At 36.2% G+C, this 27,062-nt stretch overlaps 1 protein-coding gene across 10 annotated transcripts in view; it reads right to left on the reverse strand.

Moving 5' to 3' along the window:
• REV3L (REV3 like, DNA directed polymerase zeta catalytic subunit) overlaps positions 1-27,062 on the reverse strand; it is a 193,136-nt gene that overhangs the window by 156,161 nt on the left and 9,913 nt on the right. For 2 of the 10 annotated variants that reach the window (XM_063812636.1, XM_016956170.4), the window contains exon 1: positions 25,786-25,916. The exons of 7 other annotated variants lie outside the window; for them this stretch is intronic. The gene's annotated coding sequence lies outside the window, so the exon portion shown is untranslated. Of the gene's footprint in view, positions 1-14,066; positions 14,174-25,785; positions 25,917-27,062 lie in introns of those variants that run through there. One more of the 10 variants, XM_063812637.1, reaches the window with a different exon arrangement.

The raw sequence follows: 27,062 nt of genomic DNA on the forward strand, positions 1-27,062 counted from the left end.
GATCCTGCTGCTCTATAATCAATATGATTCTATTAATAGAGTAACAATATAATTTCTTGAACAAACTGGATTGTTGAGAATAAAGGTGGTTCCTATTAATAATAATGCTAGTGTAAATTAGGAACATCCCAACAAACTGGGATGAAGTGACTTTAGTTATAAAAACTCCCAAATCAGCTGGGCACGGTGGCTGGCTCACGCTTATAATCCCAGCGCTTTGGGAGGCCGAGGCGGGTGGATCACCTGAGGTCAGGAGTTCGAGACCAACCTGACCAACAAGGTGAAACCCCATTTCTACTAAAAATACAAAAATTAGCCAGGCGAGTTGGCAGGCGCCTGTAGTCCCAGCTACTCAGGAGGTTGAAACAGGAGAATTGCTTGAACCCAGGAGGCAGAGGTTGCAGTGAGCCAAGACCACGCCACTGCACTCCAGCATGAGCGACGGAGTGAGACTCTGTCTCAAAACAAACAAACAAACAAACAAAAAACTCCCAAATCACAGGGACTCTACTTTTCTTCCACAAATTCCCTTCAGTGGGAATCTCCTTTTGTAAAGCCTTACGAGAATCTAGTATTTGATACTGAGATTAGTGGCTATGGCATTTTAAAGAGATAGGCATATATTAAAAATGAAGAAATCTACTCTTTGTATAGTAGCAGAGACTTGAAGGATGAATAACTTCGTGTAAATCTATATGAGACTTCTTTACCTTAACTAATGACAACAATGAAGACACAAGAACTACATACTGATCACTAACCTCACAAGTATAATTAGACTCAGATGGTATTTCCTGAGCTTCGGTGTTTTTTATATTTGAAAACAGTTAATTTTCAACTATACCTACCATCCCAAAATATATCAGTCTTTATTTTAGCATACTGAAGGAAAAAAATCTGTTTATTGCTAAAATTACAGAATACACCTGATGGTTTGCAAAAGACTTTATACGGGTGGCTGCAAAACTTAGCCTTTAGCCTCTTGCCAAATACCATACCAGATGTGTTCTGAATCACCAGTAAACCTGGATGCCCTCGTGTGAGATTATTTCAACGCCAACTTTCAAATGCTTGCTATTAGAAAACACTTACAGAGAAAAATGCAATCTCACTAACTAGAAATTAATAAAGAGACAAAACAAACCTGTGGTCTTTATGAGCAAATAAAACCAAAAACTTCAAATGTCACGACTCTAAGGAAAGTAATTTAACCTCTATTAATTTTCGTCAAAGTCTAAGACCTGATTAAAGATGGTTTTCACCCTGTAAAAAGTTGTTAACCTTTTCACATTAAAAAAATTCACCTTACATCAGGGGTTGGCATAAGGTATAACAGGACAAATGGCAAATATTTTAGGCACTGTGGGTCACAGTGAACCTTTGGTGCAACTACCTCCTGCTGAAGCATGACAACAGCCATTATAAGTAATCAATGTGAGGGGCAGTGATCCAATAAAGTTTTACTTAGAAAAATAGGTGGCTGGACTGGATTTGGCTCACAGACTATAGTTGGTTAACCCCTCTTTCAGAATATAAGCTCTGGGCAGTCCTTGATACATAATAGATGCTCTATATATGTTTATTGATGAATCATATTATTTAATAAGCAAAAAACTTAACCAAATGTCTCTACTACTATACAAACACTGTGTTCATCGAGTATTGAGACTCAACTTCCTAGGTTAGAATTTATAGGTTATTTCCCCACACAAAATCCTTACTTTAAAATTTTTTTAATTAAAAATTTTACTTTAATTGTATTATGAATCACAGAACACTATCATGTCAGTATTGAACTCTGTTCACCCAAGATATGAATTTTCTGGCTCCTTGGGGCTGTTCATATAAATAAGCAATCCAACGATCCGGTATAAGGACTAGAGCTGAATGGTCATGTTGAGTTAAGGCCACAGTTAATACCTTAACAGGCAAGTGAGAGCCAAAGGCAAATGGGAAGAACTGTGTGGAAACTGGTCTGCAGAGAAAACAATGGAAGAGAAGTAAGACTTGTTTATACCATGCAACGAAGATCTGTGAGATTTCCCTATACTGTAATAATAAATCCCCTTTTTATTGGAGGTTTTCTTTTTTTTCTTTTCTTTTTTTTTGAGACAAGGTCTCGCTCTGTTGCCCAGGCTGGCGTATAATAGAGTAATCTTGGCTCACTACAACCTCTGCCTCCTAGGCTCAGATGATCCACCTCAGCCTCCTGGGTAGCTGGGACCACAGGCACGTGCCACCACACCCAGCTAATTTTTGTAGTTTTTGGAAAGATGGGGTTGCCCAGGCTGGTCTTGAAATTCTGGGCTCAAGTGATCCACCTGCCTCGGCCTCCCAAAGTGCTGGGATTACAGGCGTGAGCCACTGTGCCTGGCCATTTTCTTTTCTTTCCAAGACAGGGTCTAACTGTCACCCAGGCTGGAGTGCCATGGCACAATCACGGCTCACTGTAGCCTCAACCTCCCAGGATTAAATGATCCTCTCACCTCAGCCTCTCCAGTGTATGGGACTACAGGAGCACACCACCACACTTGGCTTTTTTTTTTTTTTTTTTTTTCAATTTTTAACAAAGATGAGGTCTTGGTATGTTGCCCAGCCTGGTCTCTAACTCCTGCTTGAGGAGTTAGAGACTCCTCAAGCAATCTTGCCTCAAGCAATCTTCCTGCCCCGGCCTCCCAAAGTGCTGAATGGGATTACAGGCGTGAGCCACCACACCCGGCCAATTACAGCTTTTTTGAAAGAGCTTGTGGTCTTTGCAAACAAATCATTCCTGAATAGAAAATGGAATATGAAACACTTTGGAGAGGATTTAATGCTTGAGCTTAAACTTTAAAAACGAGTAGGCAGGGTTTTGAGTCAAGGTGAAATAATAGGGAATACATTTACCCACTGCCTGAAATAATTAACAAACAGAAAAGCATGTAAATCAATGGTCTTTACACATTAGACATTGGCCAGCATAGGACAGTAATCCCTGAGAGACGGGAAACAAACATTGTAAGTCCTTCTTCAATAGCTCCCCACTTAACAGCTTCCACGGAGCAGAGGGATAAGAAACCCAGGTGGAAGCTGGCAATCTCCCTGAGTTGAGGAAACAAAGTTGAAGGCCATGCTTGTTAGAATTTGCCTGGTAGAATACCGGGAGAAGAGAACTGCAAAGAGACAGACAGGAGTAGATCTGCAGAGGGTTCCCTCAAGGTTTTACTGAAAGTATCAGCACGTGCTTTGTGAGGAATGTACCTAAAGCAGAAAAATAAGTAACTAAAATGGGCAGAGGGAACAATCCCAAGGGCTCACACAGTAGCAGGAGTAACTTATGTTTCATCTAAGAAGGAAACATACTTCACAAGACATCGAGTAGAATAATCATAAGAGTACTGACTCAGTAGATGGGCAACATTAGCCCTAGTTAAGTTTGTTCTGTTCCCACCCAACTAAGCATAAAAAGACTTGAAAGGATTACACTATCTCCAAATAACTTAAGTGTCCCAGAATAAAGCTCAAGAATATTTCTAAAAATACAATGATATCCAGAACACAAGGTAAAATCCACCATGCCTGGAATCCAGTGAAAAAAACTAGGCATGTAATAAACAGAACAATGTGACCCATTATGAGGAAAAAAATGTAGCAATAGAAACAAGCCAGGAAATGATACAGATGATGGAATTAGTAAGCAAAGATATTAAAATAGTTATTGCAACTGTAAACTATATGTTCAAGAAGTAGAAGAATGCCTGAATATATTAAATAGAGATGCGGACAATAAACAAACATAAATCAAAATTTTCATCTCATGACGGATGAAAAATAAATGAAGAGGAAAAATATGAGTAGAACTAAGAATATATCAGAAATGCCGGAATTAAAGATTAATAAACTTGAAGACAAAGCCATAGAAACCGTCCAAAATGAAGCACAGAAAAAGCCTGAAAATACATGAACAAGGCTGGGTGCGGGTGTGGTGGCTCATGCCTGTAATCCCAGCTCTTTGGGAGGCTGAGGCAGGAGAAATGCTTGAGGCCAGGAGTTAGAGCCCAGCCTGGGCAACATTGTGAGACCCTATCTCTACTAAAAATTAAAAAATTAGCCAGGCACGGTGGTGCGCACCTGTTGTTCCAGCTATTCAGGAGGCTGAGATGGGAGGACTGCTTGAGCCCAGGAATTCGAGGCTGCAGTGAGCCATGCTTGTGCCATTGCACTCCAGCCTGGGTGACAGAGCAAGACCCTGTCTCAAAAAAAAAAAAAAAAAAAAAAAACCAAAAAACATTAGTATCCTATGTTACATCTTTAAGCAGGCTTATATATGTATAATTTAAGTTCCTGCAGTGGAGGGTAAGTGCTATATACAATTACCAAAAAAAAATACAAAACAAAAAAGGTAGAAAAGTATGGGCTTAAAATGGTACTACAAGAGCAAACTATTACATATTATGGAGAGGAAGAAAGTAATGAGAAAAGCTGTACATTTGGATAATTAAAGAAAAAAACTGTGAAAAGACAGAAATTGTTTTACATTTTTGTAAATCACTCTAACGTCTGGGTTTCAGAAGAGAAAGCTGGGTTATCATATCTGCTTTTGTCCAATCTGTTGCTTATGCTGTTTTGGCTGGGAAAGACAACCAACCAGTCTGTGTTATGCAGAAAAGTGGAATGAGATATTACCTATAAACTATCCTAGTCAGCTCACAACAGAAAGAACCAGAGAAGCTATTTGTTTATGAAACTTATCCCACACAGGTGATAAGGCAGAAAGGAGACAGAATCATAATGAGTTTCCATAAAAAACATTATAGGTTCACAGTTCTTCATGAAGTGTAAGTGGATGCCATGGGTCTGAGCTGGGTGTTAGTTAAGTTCTAAGTGTAAGAAGCCAAATTGCCAGAGGTCATAGAAGAAAAGGGGGAAAGGGACCAAGTAATGGAATTACAAGGGAGGAAAGCCAGAGCAGAGTTGAGTCTAGTTCAGAATATCTCACAATATTATATTTATTATATAGTCCAACATATTTCAAGTTGAGTCAGAACATTTTAACTGGTTTTGTCACTCGTATTTATATAAATCTGTCACTTTCCCAACTTCTTCTGGGCTTAAATTCCCTAACAAAAGGCATTCTATAACATTCATAATCCTCTCAGGTCTGATTCACACAGAACCTATGTTCCTATCAGTAACTCAGAAAATGACTGAAAGAGAACTTTTAGGTACACTTTTGACAGGCTGGCTTACATGTTAAAAGTCTTACCCTAAGAGCAATTATCCCTGGGCAGATACCAACTATAACCAGGAGGTCAGAAATTAAAATCCTAGGGCACAGAATAGCTCTGTGTTGCCTTCTACTGATACTCTGCCTATATTTAAAGCAAATTTTGGGCCCAATACCGAAGGGAATTTTTATAAAGCTACCTCACAGCTTAAAAAGCCTATCAAAATAATCTCCATTAATACTTCTAAAAAGTACCACCTAATGACAACTTAGAAATCAAACCACAATCTGGTAAGAACAGAGGACATAAACTTCTACAAGAAAACAGAAAACATTTGATATTTTAGGTTAGGCAAAGATTTCTTAGGTCACCAAAAAGTATGAATCACAAAAGGAAAAAAAAAAAAAGATAAATTGGACTTTATCATAGTTTAAAACCTTGACTCTTCAAAAGATACCACTAGAAAAATAAGAATGCAAGCCATAGATTGGGAGAAAATATCTGCAAAACATGTATCTGATAAAGGACTTGAGTCAAGAATGAATAAAGAACCCTTTCAACTCAACAAGAAGAAAAACAACTCAATTTTGTAAAAAAGATTTGGATACTTCACCAAAGAAGATATGTGAATGGCAAATATGCACACTAAAAGATGTTCAGATTCTTAGACCTTAGGGAAATGAAAATTAAAACCACAATGAGATATCATTACACTTTCACTAGAAAAGACAGAATTTTAAAAGACTAAATATAAACAAATGTTGGAGAGGGTAGGAGAAACTGGACCTCCCATGAGTTGTTGGAGCTAATGCAAAATGGTACAGCCACACTGGGAAAAAAATCTGGCTGTTTCTTATGAAGTAAACTTACCATTCAACCCAACAATCCCACTCCTAAGTATTTATAAGAGAAATGAAAGTATATAATCACAGAGACTTGTACATAAATGCTTTATTCATAATAGCCCAAACTGGAAACAATCCAAATGTTCAGCACCTAGTGAATGGTATATTCATATAATGGATAAATGCATATAATGCAATTTAAAAAAAAACATTAACTCATACGACAATGTGGATGACACTTACTACATAACACATGGTTCCATTTATAAGAAAGTCTAGAAATGGCAAAACTATAAGTGATTACAGTGATATAGCAGATAAGTGGTTGTGAGGGACCAGGAATAGCGAGAGAGGTTTTACTAAAAGGAGCACAAGGGAACTTTTTAGGGTGATAGAAATATTTTATATACCATGACTGTGGTGATGATGGTTATATGACGGCATACATTTGTCATAACTCGTCTAATTGGTCCATTTTATTATATGTAAATTATACCTCAATAAACGTGATTAAAGAACAGGGGAATAAACATATTTGCCCCTCATATTACCTGTCACTCACCAGAATTTATCAACACCTGACAGAAAATAGCAATAGGTAGGAAAGTAAAAATGTGGAAATCACTGGAAAGAGCAAGAAATTGATAAGAATTATGCAGTCAAGACAAAAGCAATGTCATTCTTTACATATTTTAATATATAATAATGTAATACATAAATATATATTTTAACCATTCAATAATAAGAACAATGTGATTCTAAAAGAGACCTTCATCAATCCAAAATATCACCTGCTTTATCAAAACAGTATTTCTTACAGTAGATTCTAAGGGTTACCTAAATCACAGGCATCAACATATTTCTGGGCACCATCCCAGACCTACTCCATCCATCACACACTCTTAGGTAAAAATAAGACCCCATTTTAAGCTGTTTCCAGATAAATTATTTTGCAAATTTAGTCTCACAGAATGACTTTATTAGAAGTTCTAATGTACACGTGTGTACTCACACATATATATCAACTGGGTTTGCAATTATGCCAGGTTGATAGTATTCAATAGCACATATACTTTCCTTATAGGAAAATAGAGGTATCTCCATTTCATGGAGACGTAGGGGGCTCAAATGAGATTATCTAGAACATAAGATACGCTCAAGGTTGTACTGTTCCCCAGTCATCCTGGACTTGGATAGGAACATCATTCTAAGTAGGTAAAAAAGACTTTTTGACCTTACCAAGCCTGAAGTCTCACAATGCCATACTGCCTCTCTTTTACCACTATATACTGCTTAGTAGCAGGTGACAACCACTTTAGTTATTAATTTTAGTTAATATTTATATTATCACAAGAATATTTCCTTTAAATATGTGATATTTTAAAGTTATGTGCTACGACTGGGTGCGGTGGCTCACGTCTATAATCCCAGCACTTTGGGAGGCTGAGGCGGGTAGATCACTTGAGGTCAGGTCAGGAGTTCGAGACCAGCCTGGCCAGCATGGTGAAACCCCATCTCTACTAAAAATACAAAAAAATTAGCTGGGCGTGGTGGCGCATGCCTGTGGTCCCAGCTACCTGGGAAGCTGAGGCAAGAGAATGGCTTGAAGCTGAGAGGCAGAGGTTGCAGTGTGCTAAGATCATGCCATTGCACTCCAGCCTGGGCTACAGGGCAAGACTCAGTCTCAAAAAAATAAAAAATAAGAAAATAAAAAAGTTACGTGCTATGTTTCCTCCCTTACTTTATAGATTCAGTTGGTTTCTTAGACAATATCCCATGGGCTTACACACAATTTAATTTCAAACTTTTTTTTTTTTTAAATAATAGAGACAGGGTCTCACTATGTTGTCCAGGCGGGTCTCAAACACCCAGCCTGAAGCAATCCTCCTGCCTTAGCTTCCTGAAGTGCCGGGATTACAGGTTTGAGCTACTGTGCTGGACCCAATTTCAAACACTTAAAAAAATCAAGTACTACCATGTCAAAAGAAAACAATTTAACAATAAAACAAAACAATGTGAGGAACTACAGAAAACAAAGCTGAGTAAACAGGCCAAGGTCCTTACCTTCATGAATTTTTTTTTTTAAATGTGGTAAAATATACGTAAAATTTACCATTTTAACCCTTTTTGGGTATACAATTCAGTGGCATTAAGTACATTCACATTATTGTGTAACCATCATCACTATCCATCTCCAGAACTTTCCCATCATCCCAAACTCTGTACCCATTAAATAATAATAAATCCCCATTCCTCCTCCATCCCACCCTCAGTAAACACTATTCTATTGTTTGTTCTCTATAAATTTGACTATTGTAGGTATCTCATATAAGTGGAATCATGTATTTGTCCTTCCTTCCTGAGTTTTTTCTAACTTTTTTTGAGATGGAGTTTTGCTCTTATTGCCCAGGCTGGAGTGCAACGGCACGATCTCAGCTCACCGCAACCTCCACCTCCCAGGTTCAAGCGATTCTCCTGCCTCAGCCTCCCGAGTAGCTGGGATTACAGGCATGTACCACCACACCTGGCTAATTTTGTATTTTTAGTAGAGATGGGATTTCTCCATGTTGGTCAGACTGGTCTCAAACTCCCAACCTCAGGTGATCCACCCACCTCAGCCTCCCAAAGTGTTAGGATTACAGGCATGAGCCACCGCGCCTGGCTGTTTTTTCTAATTTTTAATGCATGTGTAGGCAATAAGCACTAAGGACACAAAGACTGGCAGCATACTGAATCTGCCCTCATGAAACGCACACTCTAAGAGGCAAGTCAGACATGTTAAAAACAAACAATCTTGCAAGTTAATGTGATAACTGCTTTAACAGGGATACAAAGTACAATGGTGGCACAAAGGACTGATATGACTAAGGGAAGTTGGGAGAGGCTTCACAGTGTAGATGATGTCTCAGGACAGTCTTGAAGTGTGAAGAATTCACCAGTAGAAAAGGCCATTCCATCCAGAGGAATGGCATTCAGTCATTTCATAAGGGATGACACCACACCAGACACCGAACACCTAGGACAGCCAAGGTACCTGCTTTCATTAAGCTAACAGCATATGCAAAGTCATGAGGTACATACATTTGAGCAAGAGCAAGCAGTTCAGACTGAAAAGCAAAGTGCTTGAGGAAGAAGCAGAAGATGATGCTGAAAAGGTAGGCAGGTGCTCGATCATGAAAAAACTTTATGTTGTCTAGAGTTTTATTTTAGATTATAGGCCAGGGCTATAATCTAAAATATATAAGGGCTGAATTTGAAAACAGGTAAAGTTAGAGACAAACTGGGAGGCTATTATGATGATCCATGCAAAAATAATGACACCTCAATTAAAGTAGTAACCGTGGAAATGGACAGAGAATGGACTTGAAAGTCCACAAACTACATGTAAGTGATTGTTACCTGTTTATGATTAAATAAAAAGAAATAATTTCTCTTCTTCAGTAAATATCTACCAAAGCCCCATAATGTATTAAAAAATATTGACAAAAACATATTAGGATAAAAGAACACAATGCATTTTCACTTTTCTTTTATATATGTGTAGGTGTGTGGAATCAGGGCTCCAATTACAATCCTGTGCCACATAACAATGTTTCAGTCAAGATGGAATGCACATGCAATGGTGGTTCCTTAAGATAGAGCATCATATTGAAACCTCGTATATGGCACTTGATATTGACACTGCAGATCAAGTAGGGGAAATAGCTGATATTCAGTAATGGTGCTGGGACATTTCTTTTTCTAATGTAACATACAAATATATTTTTATTTATACATATTTTTTCTAGGTTTGTGTAGTATACTCTATGATGTTCACACAATGACAAAATCGCCTACCAATGCATTTCTCAGAACACATCCCTGTCGTTAAGCAACACACAACTATACCTTTAAGTAATTTTAGAGTCGGTCTTCCTTTTTACCAGAGGAAAAACAATTCCTTGTTTCTGTTCTACAACTGCAAAACGAGTGCCAGAAAGAGTTAACAGTTGTCAACAGAAGCTTGACCCTCTGTTCTCAAGTATGTGCTGGGGATGTAGTGGGAATTTAACACACTAAACAAGAAACTGTCCATAATCCAGTTTACTTCAATTTTTAAGAAGAAATCTGTATATAAATACTGAGGCTTTCTGCCAAAAAAGCAAATGCTTCACGGATTTGGCTCCTTGTCTTTTCTTGTGGCTGTTCTCCAATATCAACTTGGAGATGTCCCTATCTCAAAATCTGCCAGCTACTGAAACATGGGTCAAACAAAACACTTTCCTCTCTGTAGAGTATAATGTATCAAGACTATGAATCCTATTAGGTAAAGCAGAGATCACATTTAAAAATGCATATAATAACTAGTTCCCCCAAAACAATCTTTTCTCAGATACTAATACTCATTCCACAATATTAAACTTCAGATTTCAAATATAAGGTTTTCTATGATTAAACTTTTAGACACTGGAATCAGACATATTCAAAGAATCTCTGGTAAATCTGACACACCTGAATTGATGTAAATTTAATAGAAGCGTATCTTGCTTCCCTTTGCAGGTAATATTCCTTTTCACTTGACTACCACATAATTTTAAGAAGAAACCAGAATAACTCTCATTCATCACTTTTAGTAGTTCAAAAAGTCTGAATCTACTCAAAAAAATCTCCACATTTTGATATTTCTAAGTTTAAGTTTGTTTTATTTACACTAATTCAGTTTATTACCTTTTAGCGGTCTTAAATATTTTATGCATTACAAAAATCTTTCTTTAAAAGGCATCCCATTTATACTTCCAAACCACTTTCTTAACATAAATGCAAATTAACACACTCCAGAAAAAAAAATTATTGTTAAGTCCTTAATTGTACTGTACCTCAAGTCTATTTAATTCTACATAGTTATAGGAGAGAAAAATAAAAACATCTAGGTCTAGCTACTTGATAATAGGTAATATTCTTTATTCCAAATTAAATATATAACAGTATAATAACGAGCATAATTCCGAAGACAATCAAATGACATTCAAGTGATCTAACAGAAAAATAAGAAAATATTTTGATACAGAAAACTAAAAACATAGCTTAGTTCATAAGTCATTAGGGTTATTACATTACATTTTATCTTCACAACAATAGCCACAACCCCAGGCTATATCTCATGGTCCCTAAATCTAAGCAGATTGTTTTTAGTTGGGAAAAAGATTACCATAAACTTATATTTTACTAATAATCTGAAAGATCTCAAATATGCCAAGAAGCCTATGTCTCTAAAATATAGCTTCATCTTTTGAAATAATTGATGCTTCAGGAACAGCAACAATAACCATTATCATCAAGGTAATCTCCCTGAAAAATCTCATCACGTTAGAAAAAAAACAAGTATTAAAAAAACAAAAATGAAAGCAGAACAAAGCATACAAGAGCAATTAGACAATTATTAAATGGCCCATATACCTGCAATTGAAATCACAGAAAGAGAAGACAGAACAGGTCAAATGAAATACATGAAGAGACAATGGCTAAGAATTTTCCAAATTAAGTAAAAGATGCTAAACCAGAGAACCAAAAAACTCAGAGAAGACCAAACAAACCAACAAAAGAAAACAGACACATCACATTCAAAATAAAGATACATCATATCTAAAGATAGAGAAATTCTTAAAGACGGCCAAAAGAAAAATAAATTAAATGAACAAAGGACATTATATGCAAAGAATCAAAGACAAATGACAAAAATATGTAATAGATGCAAAAAATCTCAACAAAATACCAGCAAACCAAATCCATCAGCACATCTAAAACCTAATTCACCATAATCAAGTAGACTTTATTCCTGGGATGCAAGGTTGGTTCAACATATGCAAATCAATCATTGTGATTCACCACATAAACAGAATTAAAAAGAAACACAATATGACCATCTCAATAGACGCAGAAAAAGCTTTTGATAAAATCCAACATCCCTTCATGATAAAACCCCCAATAAACTAGGTATCAAAGGAATATATCTAAGAACCATTTATGACACACCCACAGTCAACATCATACTGGATGGGCAAAGCCTAGAAACATTCTCCTTGAGAAATGGAAGAAGACAATGATGCTCACTTTCACCACTCTTCCTCAACATAGTAATGGAAGTCCTAGCTAGAGTAATCAGGCAAAAAAAAGAAATAAAAGGTATCCAAATAGGAAAAGAAGAAGTCAAACTATCTTTCTTTGCTAATGGTATGATTCTGTACCAGAAAACTCCAAAGACTCCACCAACAGGCTCCTTGAACTGATAAACAACTTCAGTCAAGTTTTAGGATACAAAAATCAATGTACAAAAATCAGTAGCATTTCTACGTAACAATAACCTTCAGGCTAAGAGCCAAATCAAGAACACAATTCCATTTACAAGAGCCACAAAAACAAGAAAATACCTAGGAATACATCTAATGAAAGTAGTGAAAGATCTCTACAAGGAGAACTACAAAACACTGCTTAAAGAATCAGAAATGACACACACAAATGAAAACATATTTCATGCTCATGGATTGGAAGAATCAGTATCATTAAAATGACCATACTGCCCAAAGTAATTTGCAGATTCAGCATTATTCCTATCAAATTACCAATATCATTTTTCACAGAATCAGAAAAAACTACTCTAAAATTCATATGGAACCAAAAAACAGCCCAAACAGCCAAAGCAATCCTAAGCAAAAAGAAAAAACCTGGAGGCATCACATTACTCAACTTCAAACTACACTACAAAGCTACAGTAACCAAAACAGCACAGTACTGGTACAAAAAGAGATACATGGACCAATAAAACAGAATAGACAACCCAGAAATAAAGCCACACACCTACAACCATCTGATGTTCAACGAAGTTGACAAAAATAAGCAATGAGGAAAAAGTCCTTATTCAATACATGGTGCTGGGATAACTGGCTAGCCATATGCAGAAGAATGAAACTGGACTCTCACCTATCACCATATACAAAAATTAACTCAAGATGGATTAAAGACATAACTGTAAGACCTAAAACTACAAAAATCCTAGAAGAAAACCTAGGAAATACTTTTCTCGACATCAGCCCTGTCGAAGAATTTATGGCTAAGTCCTCAAAAACAATTGCAACGAAACCAAAAACTGACAAGTAGGACCTAAGAGCTTCTATACAGCAAGAGAAACCATTAACAGAGTAAACAGATAATCTACAGAATGGGAGAAAAAATTCAGAAACTATGTATCTGACAAAGGCCTAATATCCAGAATTTATAAGGAACTTAAATCAACAAGTAAAAAACAAATAACCCCATTAAAATGTAAGCAAACGACATGAACAGACATACAAATACACAGCCACTCAAAAGAAGACATACAAATGGCCAAAAAAAATATTGAAAAAATGCTCATCACTAATCATCAGAGAAATGCAAATCAAAATCACAATTGAAATACCATCTCATACCAGTCAGAATAGCTTTTGTTAAAAAGTCAATAAATAACAGATCTCAGTGGGGCTGTGGAGAAAAGGGAAAACCTTTACGCTGTTGGTGGGAATGTAACTTAGTTCAGCCACTGTGGAGAGCAGCTTGGAGATTTCTAAAAGAACACAAAATGGAACTACCATTTAACCTAGCAATCCCATTACTGGGTATATACCCAAAGAAAAATATATCATTCTACCAAAAAGACACATGCACCCATGTGTTCATCACAGCACTATTCACAACAGCAAAGACATGGAATCAACACAGGTGTCCATCAACAGTAAATGAGATAAAGAAAATGTGGTACATATACACCATGGAACACTACACAGCCACAGAAAGAACAAAATCATGTCCTTTGCAACAACATGGATGCAGTTGGGGGCCATTATCCTAAGCAAACTAATGGAGAAACAGAAAACCAAATACCCCATGTTCTCACTTACAAGTGGCAGCCAAACCATGAGTACATATGGACATTAAGATGGGAACAAACAGACACTGGAGAATACAAGATGGGAGAGGGAGGCAAGGATGGAAAAACTACCTATTGAGTACTATGCTCACTTCCTAGGTGACGGGTTCAGTCATACTTCAAACCTCAGCATTATGCAATATACCTTTGTAACAAACCTGCACAGGTACACCCGGAATCTAAAATAAAAGCGGAAAAAGAAAAAAATTTAATTCAAATAAAAATATATACGTAAAAGCCATATAACAAACAGTAGAGTGACATCTTTTAAGTACTGAAAGAAAAAAAAGGCAATCCAGAATTCTATATTCAGCAAGAATATTTTAGAAAAATGAAGTCTTTTTGAGAGAAACAAAGATAATTTATTACTAGCAGACTTGGCCTATAAGAAATGTTAAAAGTTCTTCAGGTAGACAGAATGATACCAGACAGAAAACTTGGATCTACACAAAGACATGAACAACAGTATAAACGGTATAAATGAAAGTAAATACAAAACTTCATATTTTTCTTATTTGCAATTGTTCTAAAAGATAACTGTCTCTAAAGCAAAAATGCAGTCATGTACTGCATAATGATATGTAATCGACAAGGGACCACATATATAATGGTGGTCCCATAAGATTACAATGAAGCTGAAAAATTCCTATCACCTAGGGACATCCTAGTTGTATTAACATTGTAGTATGATGAGTTACTCACGTGTTTGTGGTGAAGCTGGTGTAAACAAACCTACACTGCCAGTTGTATAAAAGTATAGCATATACAATTATGTTAAGTACATAATACTTGATCATGGTAACAGTTACTAGCTTATGTATTTATTATATACTTTATCATTATTTTAGAATGTACTCCTACTTACATAAAAAGGAAAGTTAACTGTAAAACAGCCTCAGGTAAGTCCTTCAGGAGATATTACAGAAGAAGGAACTGTTATCATAGGAGATGGCAGTTCCATGTGTGTAATTGTCCCTGAAGACCTTCCAGACAAGATGTGGAAGTGGAAGACAGTGATATTTATAGCTTGACTCTCTGTGGGCCTAGGGCTAATGTATTTGCATCTTAGTTTTTAACAAAAGTTTTAAAAGTAAAAATTAAAAATTTTTAAATAGAAAAAAGCTTACAGAATGAGGACATACTTTTGTACAGCTGTACAATGTATTTGTTTTAAGCTAAGTTATTGTAAGAGAGTAAAAAAGTTTAAAAAACTAAGAAGTTAATAAAGTAAAAGTTACAGTAAGGTAAGGCTAATTATTGAAGACATTTTAAAAAATAAATTTATTATAACCTACATGAACAGTTCTATAAAATCTATAGCAATATACTGTAAAGTCTTAGAGTAGTAATATATTGCATGTTGATTGCATATATATAAAAGTGTATGACAACAAAAACACAAAAGATGAAGAGGAGAAATGGGAGTATAGAACTATAAGGTCCTAATACTACATATAAAGCTATGTATTATTATACCAAGAAAACTGTGATTAATTACAAATATACGGCAAACCCTAGGGCAACCACTAAACAAATTTCAGAAAGAGGTATAAATAAATAAGCAAACCGCGGAGAGAAATGGAATTTTTTAAAAGTCCAAGTAATCCAAAAGAAAAAAAGAACAGATAGACTAACATAAACCAGATACCATAGTGGTAGATTTTAATCCAACCATATTACCAATGTCGATAAATATAAACAATCTAAACACACTAAATAAAAGAGACATGTCAAAATGAAAGACAGAGATTATCAGACTGGATAAACAAGTAAGCCCATCTATATGCTGACTATAAGAAACCCATATTAAGTGTAAAGATACAGATAGGTTGAAAGTGAAAGTAAAAAAAACAAAAACAGAAAAAATATGTTGGGAGACAATTCTCCATGGGTCTCTGTTGAGGTAGCTGCCTTTGAACCTACTTCTCAGTATCTGGTCTGCAACCATCTCCCCAGTTACTCCTTATTAATAAGTGATACAATGGAGAGATGGAAATCTCATGCTAACATGTATGAAATTCATGGCAAACTTCAGTTTTTGACATGATATACCATGTAAATACTAATCAAAAGGAAGCTGAAGTGGTTATATTAATACAAGGCAAAGAAGATTTCAGAACAAGGAATATTACCAGAGATAAAGAGGCTGTTCCGCCAGAAAGGCACACCAATCTTAAATATGTATGGATCTAACAAACTTTCAAAATACATGAAGCAAAAACTGATAGAACTGGAAAGAGAAATAGACAAATCTATTAAGTTGGAGACTTCAACACATCTCTCAGTATTTTATAGAACGAGTAGGCTATAAACATATGGAAAAACTCAATCTCTCACTAGTGATGAAAAATGTACAAACCCACAATGAGATGTTTTAAATTAATTCCTAATTTAAAACTTAAGTCTGACAATCCTAAATATTGGTGAAGATGCGGAACATCAGAAACTCACACTTCTGGTGGGAGTATAGATTGGTATGATCACTTTGGAAAACAATTTGGCATTACTTAGTAGAGATGTGCTCATATTTATAATTTAAAATTCTTATGACGAATAAATAGTAAATATAGATTCACTCAGCAAATATTAAAAACAAAATAAAGCCACAGAATGTAAGTACAACACCCCGTTAGGCCTAACTAGACACCGAGACTCACATAACCCAAACAGGTTGGTTATACTTAACATGTCAGGCAGGAGTCCTCATTGCAATTCGGGGGCTAGTATCTTTGGCCCTCTCAGGTGGCAGATCAAGTGTAAGAGAATGAGAGCATAAGGTCCTTGCAGTAGCTACTCTAGCTTACAGGTACCAAATAGCAACCAATATCTCCAGTCTCATAGCCATAGCTTCCTGAGCTTCAGCAACAGATTTGCTTAGTTGCAAGAGTTATCACACTCAGGGAAGTCCAAAGCTGTTAACGGTATAAGTACCAGTATTTACAATTCATTCACAGTCCTCCTCTGGTCCTTATGCAATTCAGTAATCATGAGTCATTATTACCATAAGCAATGGTGCTCGGTTATACAACTGATATTCTACCTTACCGAGCTTCCAAGTGAACAAAGCTAGGAAGTTAACCCAAGGCCAAAACTGTCCGAAGAGAAGAAAGGTTAATGTTACAACAAATAAAGAGATTCAATTTAGAATGGCACTAAGCTAAACAACTATTAATATATTTCACTGAATCCAAGATGCTAGTGATTATGACATAATTAATTTTTGTACTAAGAAAAGTGCTGTTAAGTAAATATGGTGCACTACTGATTGTAAGACATATCCCAATTACTGAGATGCACGAGGAGGGAAAATATACTTCTTAGAATTGATGAAATACAGAATAATCCTTCTCTCAATTTTTCACTAAAATATTTAAGACATACAGTAAATTTTCACTTAACTTTGTTGATAGGTTCTTGGAAACCTAAACTTTAAGAAAAACTTTGTAGCAGATCTCCAAATGACATTTTGTTCAACTTCATTTTATTATAACAATGAGAAAAAAATGGTTTCATTATATGTGATTTCACTTAAAGTCACAATTTCCAAGAACCTGTCATGGACATTAAGCAAGGACTTACTGTGTAACTCTTTTCTCTACCTTGGGGACACGGTCTGCTCCAACAGAAACCAGTCCCCTACTAAAAATTTTCTAAGACATGTAATACCTCTGTTCATCTACTCTAAAAACAACCAATATCAACATAATTGACGCAGCACAGCTGTCTTCATCCTGGCATGTTAAATAGCATCCAAAATCTAAATAAATGAATTAGCTCGCATCACTGATTAAATCACTAAAAGTCCTAAGGGCCTTTACAACCTGGAGGCTTGCATGCAATGTTCTGGTAAAATAAATAAATAAATAAATAACAAAAATTAAAAAAAAAAACTGTTTCAGGTTATCCATAAATATGTTAGTTCCCATATACCAGCGAACTGTGCAAGGAGAAAAGTGGAAAAAACCTTAAACCTCAATCCAGTAGAGGTACACTAAGTGAACGTTTTCATCTAAGTGGGTTGTATACGATCATTAGTTCTTTATGCTAGGGAAGGCAAATCTATCTTTTTATAAGCAGAAAATAAATATGATTAAAGTGAACTTGCCATACCCTACCTACTGGCAAACACTAGGCTTGGAAAAATAGCCCTTGTTCATAGATAGGTATGTATGGAATGGGACCTAAACAAACATTCAGCAGCATAGATAAAACATCTTCTTAAAAATGCCAAAGAAAAGAATCTGTGATAATTTATATTTAGAAACAGAAAAAATGTAAAAAGTATATGCTGTGTGTTCTCAACAACATACATATAGGAAGAAATAAAAAGACAGACTTATATGCAGTCTAAGATATAAATGGAACTCTTAAGAGATAAGAAAAAAGAAATGAATAGAAACAACAATTTAAAAAACTACATTTTGGTACATACACTTTTAAAAATGAGTTCTGTTATCTATGTTTTCCAAAAAGGAAAACAGGGCCGGGCATGGTGGCTCACGCCTGTAATCCTTGCACTTTGGGAGGCCTAGACAGGTGGACTTCCTGAGCTCAGGAGTTCAAGACCAGCCTGGGCAACATGGTGAAACCCCATCTCTACTAAAATACAAAAAACTAGCTGGACATGGCAGCGTGCGCCTATAGTCCCAGCTACTTGGGAGGCTGAGGCAGAAGAATTGCTTGAACCTGGGAGGCGGAGGCTGCAGTGAGCCACGATCGCACCACTGCACTCCAGCCTGGGTGACAGAGCAAGACTCCATCTCAAAAAAAAGGAAAACACATAAAACGGTCTATGCTGCAAAAGTCACACACTAAAGGAAAGGGTAAAATAAAGTTATTTTTATTTGGTTTTTTTTTTTTTTTTGAGATGGAGTTTCTCTCTTGTTGCGCTGGAGTGCAATGGTGCGATCTCAGCTCACTGCAACCTCTGCCTCCCGGGTTCAAGTGATTCTCCTGCCTCAGCCCCCTGAGTAGCCAGGATTACAGGCATGCACCATCATGCCCAGCTAATTTTTGTACTTTTAGTAGAGACGGGGTTTTGCCATGTTGGCTAGGCTGGTCTCAAACTTCTGACCTCAGGTGATCCACCTGCCTCAGCCTCCCAAAGTGCTGTGATTACAGGCATGAGCCACAGCACCCAGCCAAGTTATTGTAAAAATATAAAATTACAAGAGTGAAAAACAAAATCAAACCTCAATTATAGCAAATTTTGTTGGCTGAGCGCAGTGGCTCACACCTATAATCCCAGCACTTTGGGAGGCTGAGGCAGGTGGATCATTTGAGGTCAGGAGTTTGAGACAAGCCAGACCAACATGGTGAAACCCCATCTCTTCTAAAAATTCAAAGTTAGCTGGGCATGGTGGTACGCGCCTGTAATCTCAGTTACTCGGGAGGCTAAGGCAGGAGAATCGCTTGAACCAGGGAGGCGGAGGTTGCAGTGAGCTGAGATCGCGCCCGAGCACTCTAGCCTGGGCAACAAAGCGAGACTCCGACTCAAAAACAAAAACCAAAAAAAAAAAAAAAAAACTTTGTTTAAAATCTCCCTATTAAAATATCTTCAGATGGGTTTAAAACTGAACTGACATAAAAAGATTAAAAATAGTGATGAAAAACGATTTATACAATATATCGCAGAAATAGTCAAACTGAAAGGAAATAGGAATAATAATTTTGACACAGGACAAAAAGATTTTAAGAAATGAATTAGTCTTTTTATATTGCTAAAAAGATCTCTACAGTGCTACTCAAATGCCATCTATGAACTAGCTGTTTGCTACAGCTATGCAACAAGACAAGAACAAAGCTCGAAACTTAGCATTTAGAAACTCTTACAGCAGTCTGAGAGGGAAATTCTATACCTGTTAAATAAAATAATTTTTAAAAATGGAGGTTATATTACTATTTTGTCAAGTTATTCTCATTTCATTTATTTCATTTTTCTAGTAATTCATTTTTAATGTATTTTAAAGAAGTATTGGGGAAAAAACCTGATTCTTCACCACAAATAATTTGAAAAGCACTGTGATAAAAGACTTATCAGTCATGAAGCTGGGATGTGCCAAACACCACATCAAAATATACAAATTTAAAACAATTACAGATGCAAGGCAAAAATGAAGGACAAATGTTTATTTGGGAAGCAAACCCATTCCATGACACATTAGATTTTTTTAAAAAAAAAGCACATAGAGGAATTTTAAAATGTCATGTTTTCTCTAAGAAGTCACTGATTATAAATGTCCTATCAGTTTAATACCAGCTTTTAAGGAGGGAAAATTACTGTATTAAATGTACATACTGTGAGACACATTACAAACTCGGAAATGTTAAAATTGGGCCAGGCGAGGTGGCTCATGCCTGTAATCCCAGCACTTTGAGGGGCTGAGATGGGCAGATCACCTGAAGTCAGGAGTTCAAGACCAGCCTGGCCAACATGGCGAAACCCCATCTCTATGAAACATACAAAAATTAGACAGGTATGGTGTGGTGGCACATGCTTGTAATCCCAGCTACTTGGGAGACTGAAGCACGAGAATCGCTTGAACCCAGGAGATGGAGGTTGCAGTGAGCCGAGATCGCACCACAGCACTCTAGCCTGGGCGACACAGTGAGACTCTGTCTCAAAAAATAAAATAAAATTAGAAAAAAGAAATTTTAAATTGTTTAAAAAGGATTAACCAAGAAAATAACAGTAAGTCAATAATTTGGTATTAAATGAAAAACTTCCTTTCAATTTTCAGTGAAACATGTATAAAGATGTTAGTAATAAAGCAGACGCTAAAGAATACATCAATAACTTTGAAAAACTAAAAACTATGTAAAGCATGGTAAAAAACTGGCTTTCTGCCATGCCCCACTAATCACTTAAGGATTCCTATTTGTTTTTGATGCTGCTGGGTAAAATTATATAAGAAGAAAGGGTTTGACAACTTTAAAATGTTTAAAATTATATTAAATTACTCAAAACATGATAAAATGTCCAGCCTCGCAGTTTTCTAATACCTTTTTATACAAAAGTCAAGGGAAAAGGTCAAAGTACTTCATGTCAGATGTGGCACAGGAGGTCACAGATGTCTCTGCCACCTTCTTCCTGGCTTCCCACAATCTCAGAAAAAATCTAGGATATTATTTGGGCAGTAGGTAGCATTGCTGCATTCTCAAAAAAGTCTACATTCTGTGTGTTTTTCTTCTGTGTGGTCCACTGCTAATGGCTAGCCTAATCTAGCCATCCTAACATACCCATGTGGTTGATTAGGTTAAGGTTGGCTGAACAGATTGAAAATTATATAGCTGGCCCTCCATATCCGTGGGTTCCACATCTGTGGATTCAACCAACCGCAGATCAAAAATATTCAGGGAAAGAGTTGCATCTGTACTGAATGCGTACAAACTTTTTTCCTTGTTATTACTACCTTAAATAATACAGTATCACAACTATTACATAGCATTTACAATGTATTAGGTGTAAGTGATAATTTGAAGTACTATATAGGAGAATATGCTTAGGTTATTTTATGCAAATACTACACCATTTTATATAAGTGATTTGAGCATCTGTGGATTTTTATATCCTCAGGGATTCCTGCAACGAACCCCTCACAGATACTAAGGGATGGATACAGAGGGAAGACTGTACGTAAGAGTAGAGCATTGCTAGAAGCACTACCATGATCTATGCATGTTTTATACACATCACACACACAAACACACACACAATGAAATTAACAAGACTCAAAGCAACATTATTAACAATTTCTACTAAGTTACACAGAGTATTTTCCATCTATACTATACAATCCCATCATCTAAAAACAGCCCTCCAGAGGTTATGATCCTACTCCTTGGACTGCCCGGTCAAAACGACTGATGTCATAATAAAACCAAACCTAGAAGAGGAAAAAATAAATCAAAGACAGGATCCTTTTGAAGTTTTTCATTTTAACTATCCAGAGTTTTAAAAAGTTCTCTACAAAAGATTTGATAATGCCAGGATCTTTTCCTTCCATTCCCATGCCTAATACTTAAACCTAACTTCATCTAAATGTGATTTAAAAGCCTAATTCAGATATAAAGATTATTTATGAAATGAAAAAAAGATACTACTTAAATAAAAAGTAATCTACCATAAGAACTAACGGAGGAAAACATTTGGAACTCAATTTACAGATGGAGATGAACTTTACTAATATATGAAGGCTCTTTGGAATCAGTAAGGAAAAGACCAAGAGTCTCAACAGGAAAATGGGTAAAAGATAAACAGTACGCTGAGAAGGAAATACCATAAGTGCCTCTCAAGCATATGAACAAACACTCAATCTCACTCATAATAAAAGGAATGCAAATTAAAACTACACTGAGATCCATTTTATGTCTATTAGATTGGCAATGATCAAAACATTTGAGAACATAATCTTGATGAAGACATGGAAAAAGTCTCCTATTGCTGGTGGGAGTACAGATCAAAACAACCTCTGTATTAGTTTTTCTCATTTGAAGAAATCCTTGTAAGATGTTTAAAAATGTAGCATGTAAGATATATTTAGCCTGGTGTGGGCTGTTGGTCATTCTCAAAAAATTGTTAAAAGTTTTCTACTTTTATAGAATTCTGTTTACATAATGAAGCAGACAGGTAGGCCACTTTTAAAAACTTGGATGACTGGTCGGGCGTAGTGGCTCATGCCTGTAATCTCAGCACTTTGGGAGGGCTGAGGCGGGTGAATCATTTGAGGTCAGGAGTTCGAAACCAGCCTGGCCAAAATGGTGAAACCCTGTCTCTACTAAAAATACAAAAAATTAGCTGGGTGGGGTGGTGCATGCCTGTAATCCCAGCTACTCAGAAGGCTGAGGTGGGAGAATAGCCTGAACCCAGGAGGTGAAGGTGGCAGTGAGCCAAGATCACACCATTGCACTCCAGCCTGGGCAACAGAGCGAGACTGTTTCAAACAACAACAAAAAACAAAACAAAACAAAACAAACTTGGATGATTAACACAGTAGTCTTGCTCTATCTGCTGCTCACCTCTTGAAACCTTATTGTGCACTTAATGGGTGCTCAATAAATATTTGTTGAGTTGAATGAAACTAAGAATAATGCTGAAGGATGACAAAAATGGAATAAAAACGAGTAAGAACAATGAATTAACTAAATTTATCTGAACTGTTGAATAAATTGCTTACATAAACACTACTTCAAGAAAGGAGCAATGCCACGCTAGTTAGTGCATGCTTCCTGAAAAATGAGTTAGCCAGCAACAGTTGGATAATAGATTGTTGCAGTAATGGCCCCCTAATTAGCCCCACTCAGTTAGGAAACCCCTCCCATACCAACTCTGGAATTGGCCATGTTGATCTGCTTTGGCCTATGGACAACAGAAAATATACGAGGCTTGCTGTCACTAGTTACTTCTGTAAACCCTACTACTGCCTCCAGGTGAAAGAGCCACGCCTAGCCTGCGGGAGACACATGGCCCCCATCACCCAAGCAAACAACCAGTACGGATTATCCAGACATAGCTATCCTAGACCAACCAGCTCCCAGCTGACCCATCAGCTGACTGCAGCCACATCCGCAAGGCCAGACATAAGCTGCAGCAGAATTGCTTAATTGAGCCCAGCCCAGAATTAGGCTAACAAATGCCTATTGTTTCACAGCACTATGTTTTGGGGAGATTTATCATACAACAAAAGCTGATCCAAGTAGAGAGGGGAATAGGTGGTCAAAGAAGATTTTTCCCTTACCTGTTCTGCTTTTTAAATTTCACAATGAGAATATATCCACATACTATTTAATTACACTGAACTTATAAAAATTTTATATCAGATTGATATTAAAATCTTACTATCACCTTGTAAACACAAATACATTACTTCAGTCCAAATGGGAGCATGAATTTGAGAGGAGACATTAATATTGCTTCAGAAAAAAAAAATGGGTTAAGAGTACCAGGGTTTACTATCTCTCACACACACACACACACACACACACACACACAAATGTGAATAAGAATATATTCACGGTCACTGTCACATCTCAATAATGGCTATTATCAAATTCTGGAAGTGTTAGAAGACACTCATCTCAAATTCTGCTTCACTGTTTCTTCTGTTTAAGTGGGTAATGGCCTAATACATGTTTTCTCATTTAATCCTCACATGGTATGAGGTAAACATTATGCTGCAACACTTTAGGCAAAGTTAATTAACCTCTCTATGCCTCATTTCCTCAACTGTAAAATGGGGATAACAGTCCTATTTTATAGAACTGTTGTGAAGATTAAATCGCTTACAACAGGGCACACAGTCCTTAATAAACGGTTTACCACCTCGTTTAGTAAAATGACGTAAAATTAAGGTCTTTTAACTATAATAACATGGCTTCTATTTTCAAAACACTAAGCATTATCAACTAAGGCGTGAGACATCATAATTAATTTGGATATCTTTCTAATGACCTCATTAAAAAATTAAAAGACATGCCGGGGTGTGGTGATGGCTCACGCCTGTAATTCCGGCACTTTGGGAGGCCAAGGTGAGCAGATCACCTGAGGTCAGGAGTTTGAAACCAGCCTGGCCAACATGGTGAAATTCCATCTCTACTAAAAATACAAAAAGTAGCCAGGTGTGGTGGCACGTGGCTGTAATTCCAGCTACTTGGGAGGCTGAGGCAGGAGAATCATTTGAACTCGGGAGGTGGAGGTTGCACGGAGCCAAGATTGTGCCACTACACTCCAGCCTGGGCAATCGAGTGAGACTCTGTCTCAAAAAAATAAATAAATAAAAATAAATAAGTAAAAGACAATGTTATTAAACAAAACCTAGGAATGTATGTAGAAAATATATGGTGATGAGAGGTGAAGCTCTGGGCAATAATAAATCATTTAGTCCACATTCCACAATCCTAAGTACGTTTAAAATACAAAGGCTTCCATTTTTGTGTGTGTTACAAATTCACAAGAGAGCAATAAATCCTACTGACATGTCACCTTTACTGTGACATCTAGCATACATACTTTCAACATGTTCTATCACCTTTTTTTTTTAAGGCACTACTGATAGCTTTGGAAAATAAGGTTCTTTTCAGGTCCTGATGGACCACTTATAAAACATAGCCAAATTTTTAAAAAGTGTTTTAAACAGGCAATTACCTAGACTGTAGATATGTCACTAACGAAATGTAAAAAATCTCATACCACAATGTGCAGATGTTTTAGTTTCTCCTAATGTGAGGAATACCTGCTACAAAAATTCCATGTTTCATTTCAATTCAAACATTTTAAAAGAGTACTCAGTATATGAGGTAATGTAGCAGATTCTGGAGATAAGACAGGTAAAGAAAGTAACATTTATGTTACTACGTATGCCAGACATTAGCTGGTTATCTTATTCAATCATAATAATGCTATGCTGTAGAAATTATTAAAACTCACTTTAAAGAGGAGGAAATTAAGGCTAACATAAGTATAATAACTTGCTCGGGGTCTCTCAGCAACAGAAGGCAGTGGGGTTGAGAAGTATGAGGTGGGGCCCATGAAGGTAGTGCCACATGACTATTCTTAGAGACAAACACAATATCCATTGTAACAGATCCTTTTTTAACAGCAATGTGGAAGGGGATGAAGACTTGGAAAACCAAGGAGATAATCTTTGGGAATGGGCAAAGGAGTCACAGAAGGCTTTAAAGAGGTTGATATTTAAGTTGTTAGTTAAGGGTGAGTAGGATTTACCAACTTCAATGCCAAGGCTCACCCCCACCCCCCTCACCCCCAATATATTAACCAAAATAAATTACTTACTTGAAATTGAGAAAAACAATTTTGAGAGAAATCTTCCTCAGATATATTATTCCATAGTTTTAAAACAAATAATATGATGACAGTTTAATTTTTAGGTTGCTTTTATGTGGCTTGTCTTGGGTTTTATTCTGAAATGAAATTTAGATTAGTCATTTTCTTGTTCTGAGAAACTAGGAGTATGCCAACATGTTTTAACTTTACATTTTTCACATATCAACATGTATTCTTATTTACAAAGTCTTTCATTTCACCATCTCAAACAAAACCTAATTTAGTATATAAATTACTTTGAAGTATAAATATATATGCAAAATAATATATTTCTTTTAATTCTTGTTATACTTCCTTGGTAATCGTAATAAATGGAAGAAAAATAGTAATCTTGTGAACTGTTATATATTACACAAGGCATTTTTGAGGTAACATACTTTCTTTTATTATTTGAATTGTTTATATAGTAGTAATGCTCTCTGAACCCAAAGAAAATTAAATAACTGCCCCAAAGTAAATTGAGCTCAAATTCTTAGTATTTCCCAAAACTATCATCTAAAAAAATAGAATTGGCCAAAAAAGAAAAAAAAAACCACGAAATTTTCCATTGACAATTACTACTCATTTTTCTCAGAATTTACTTTGCTAGGCTTGTATTCAATTTCTGCTACAGAAAACAGTCCAGTTTACCAATGCTAATTAAGCAACAAAGTATTTTTCATTTATAAAATGAAATATTTAAAAACCCACAGAGAGCTGGAAGAAACACAAGATCATCTGGAAAACTTAGAAGGAACGACAGAAAACACACACACACACCAAACAAAAACACCAAAAAGGTTAAATAGGCTGTCATTAAGAGGGTCTTACTTTTACTTATAATTTGTTTTGGTCTCAAAATCCACATCATGTTTGGACAGTAGACTGAGTTATTTCTAATTGCCTAAGACACTCATTCCTGCCTTATCTGTATCTACATGGAAATTACAAGTTAACACAATTTCACCCAAAGTTTACTGTTCCTTAACTCCCATTATTTCCTCTTATTATCACTATGATGTTAAAATGGCAGCCAGATACCAGAGTGATATACCTCATACCATGGCCCATTTCTTACTTTATAAGTAAGTTCAAACTATTTCTTTGAAATATCCAGCACCAATGACAATATCCTCTAAAACCTACTTTAACCCAACCTATTTAGACTTGAATCATTTTTCACTTCGATTTTTTTTTTTTTTCTTCTTAAAGAGATGGGGTCTTGCCATGTTGCCCAGACTGGTCTC

The sequence above is a fragment of the Pan troglodytes genome, chromosome 5 (assembly GCF_028858775.2).
Source record: "Pan troglodytes isolate AG18354 chromosome 5, NHGRI_mPanTro3-v2.0_pri, whole genome shotgun sequence".
NCBI classification, from domain to species: Eukaryota; Metazoa; Chordata; class Mammalia; order Primates; family Hominidae; genus Pan; species Pan troglodytes.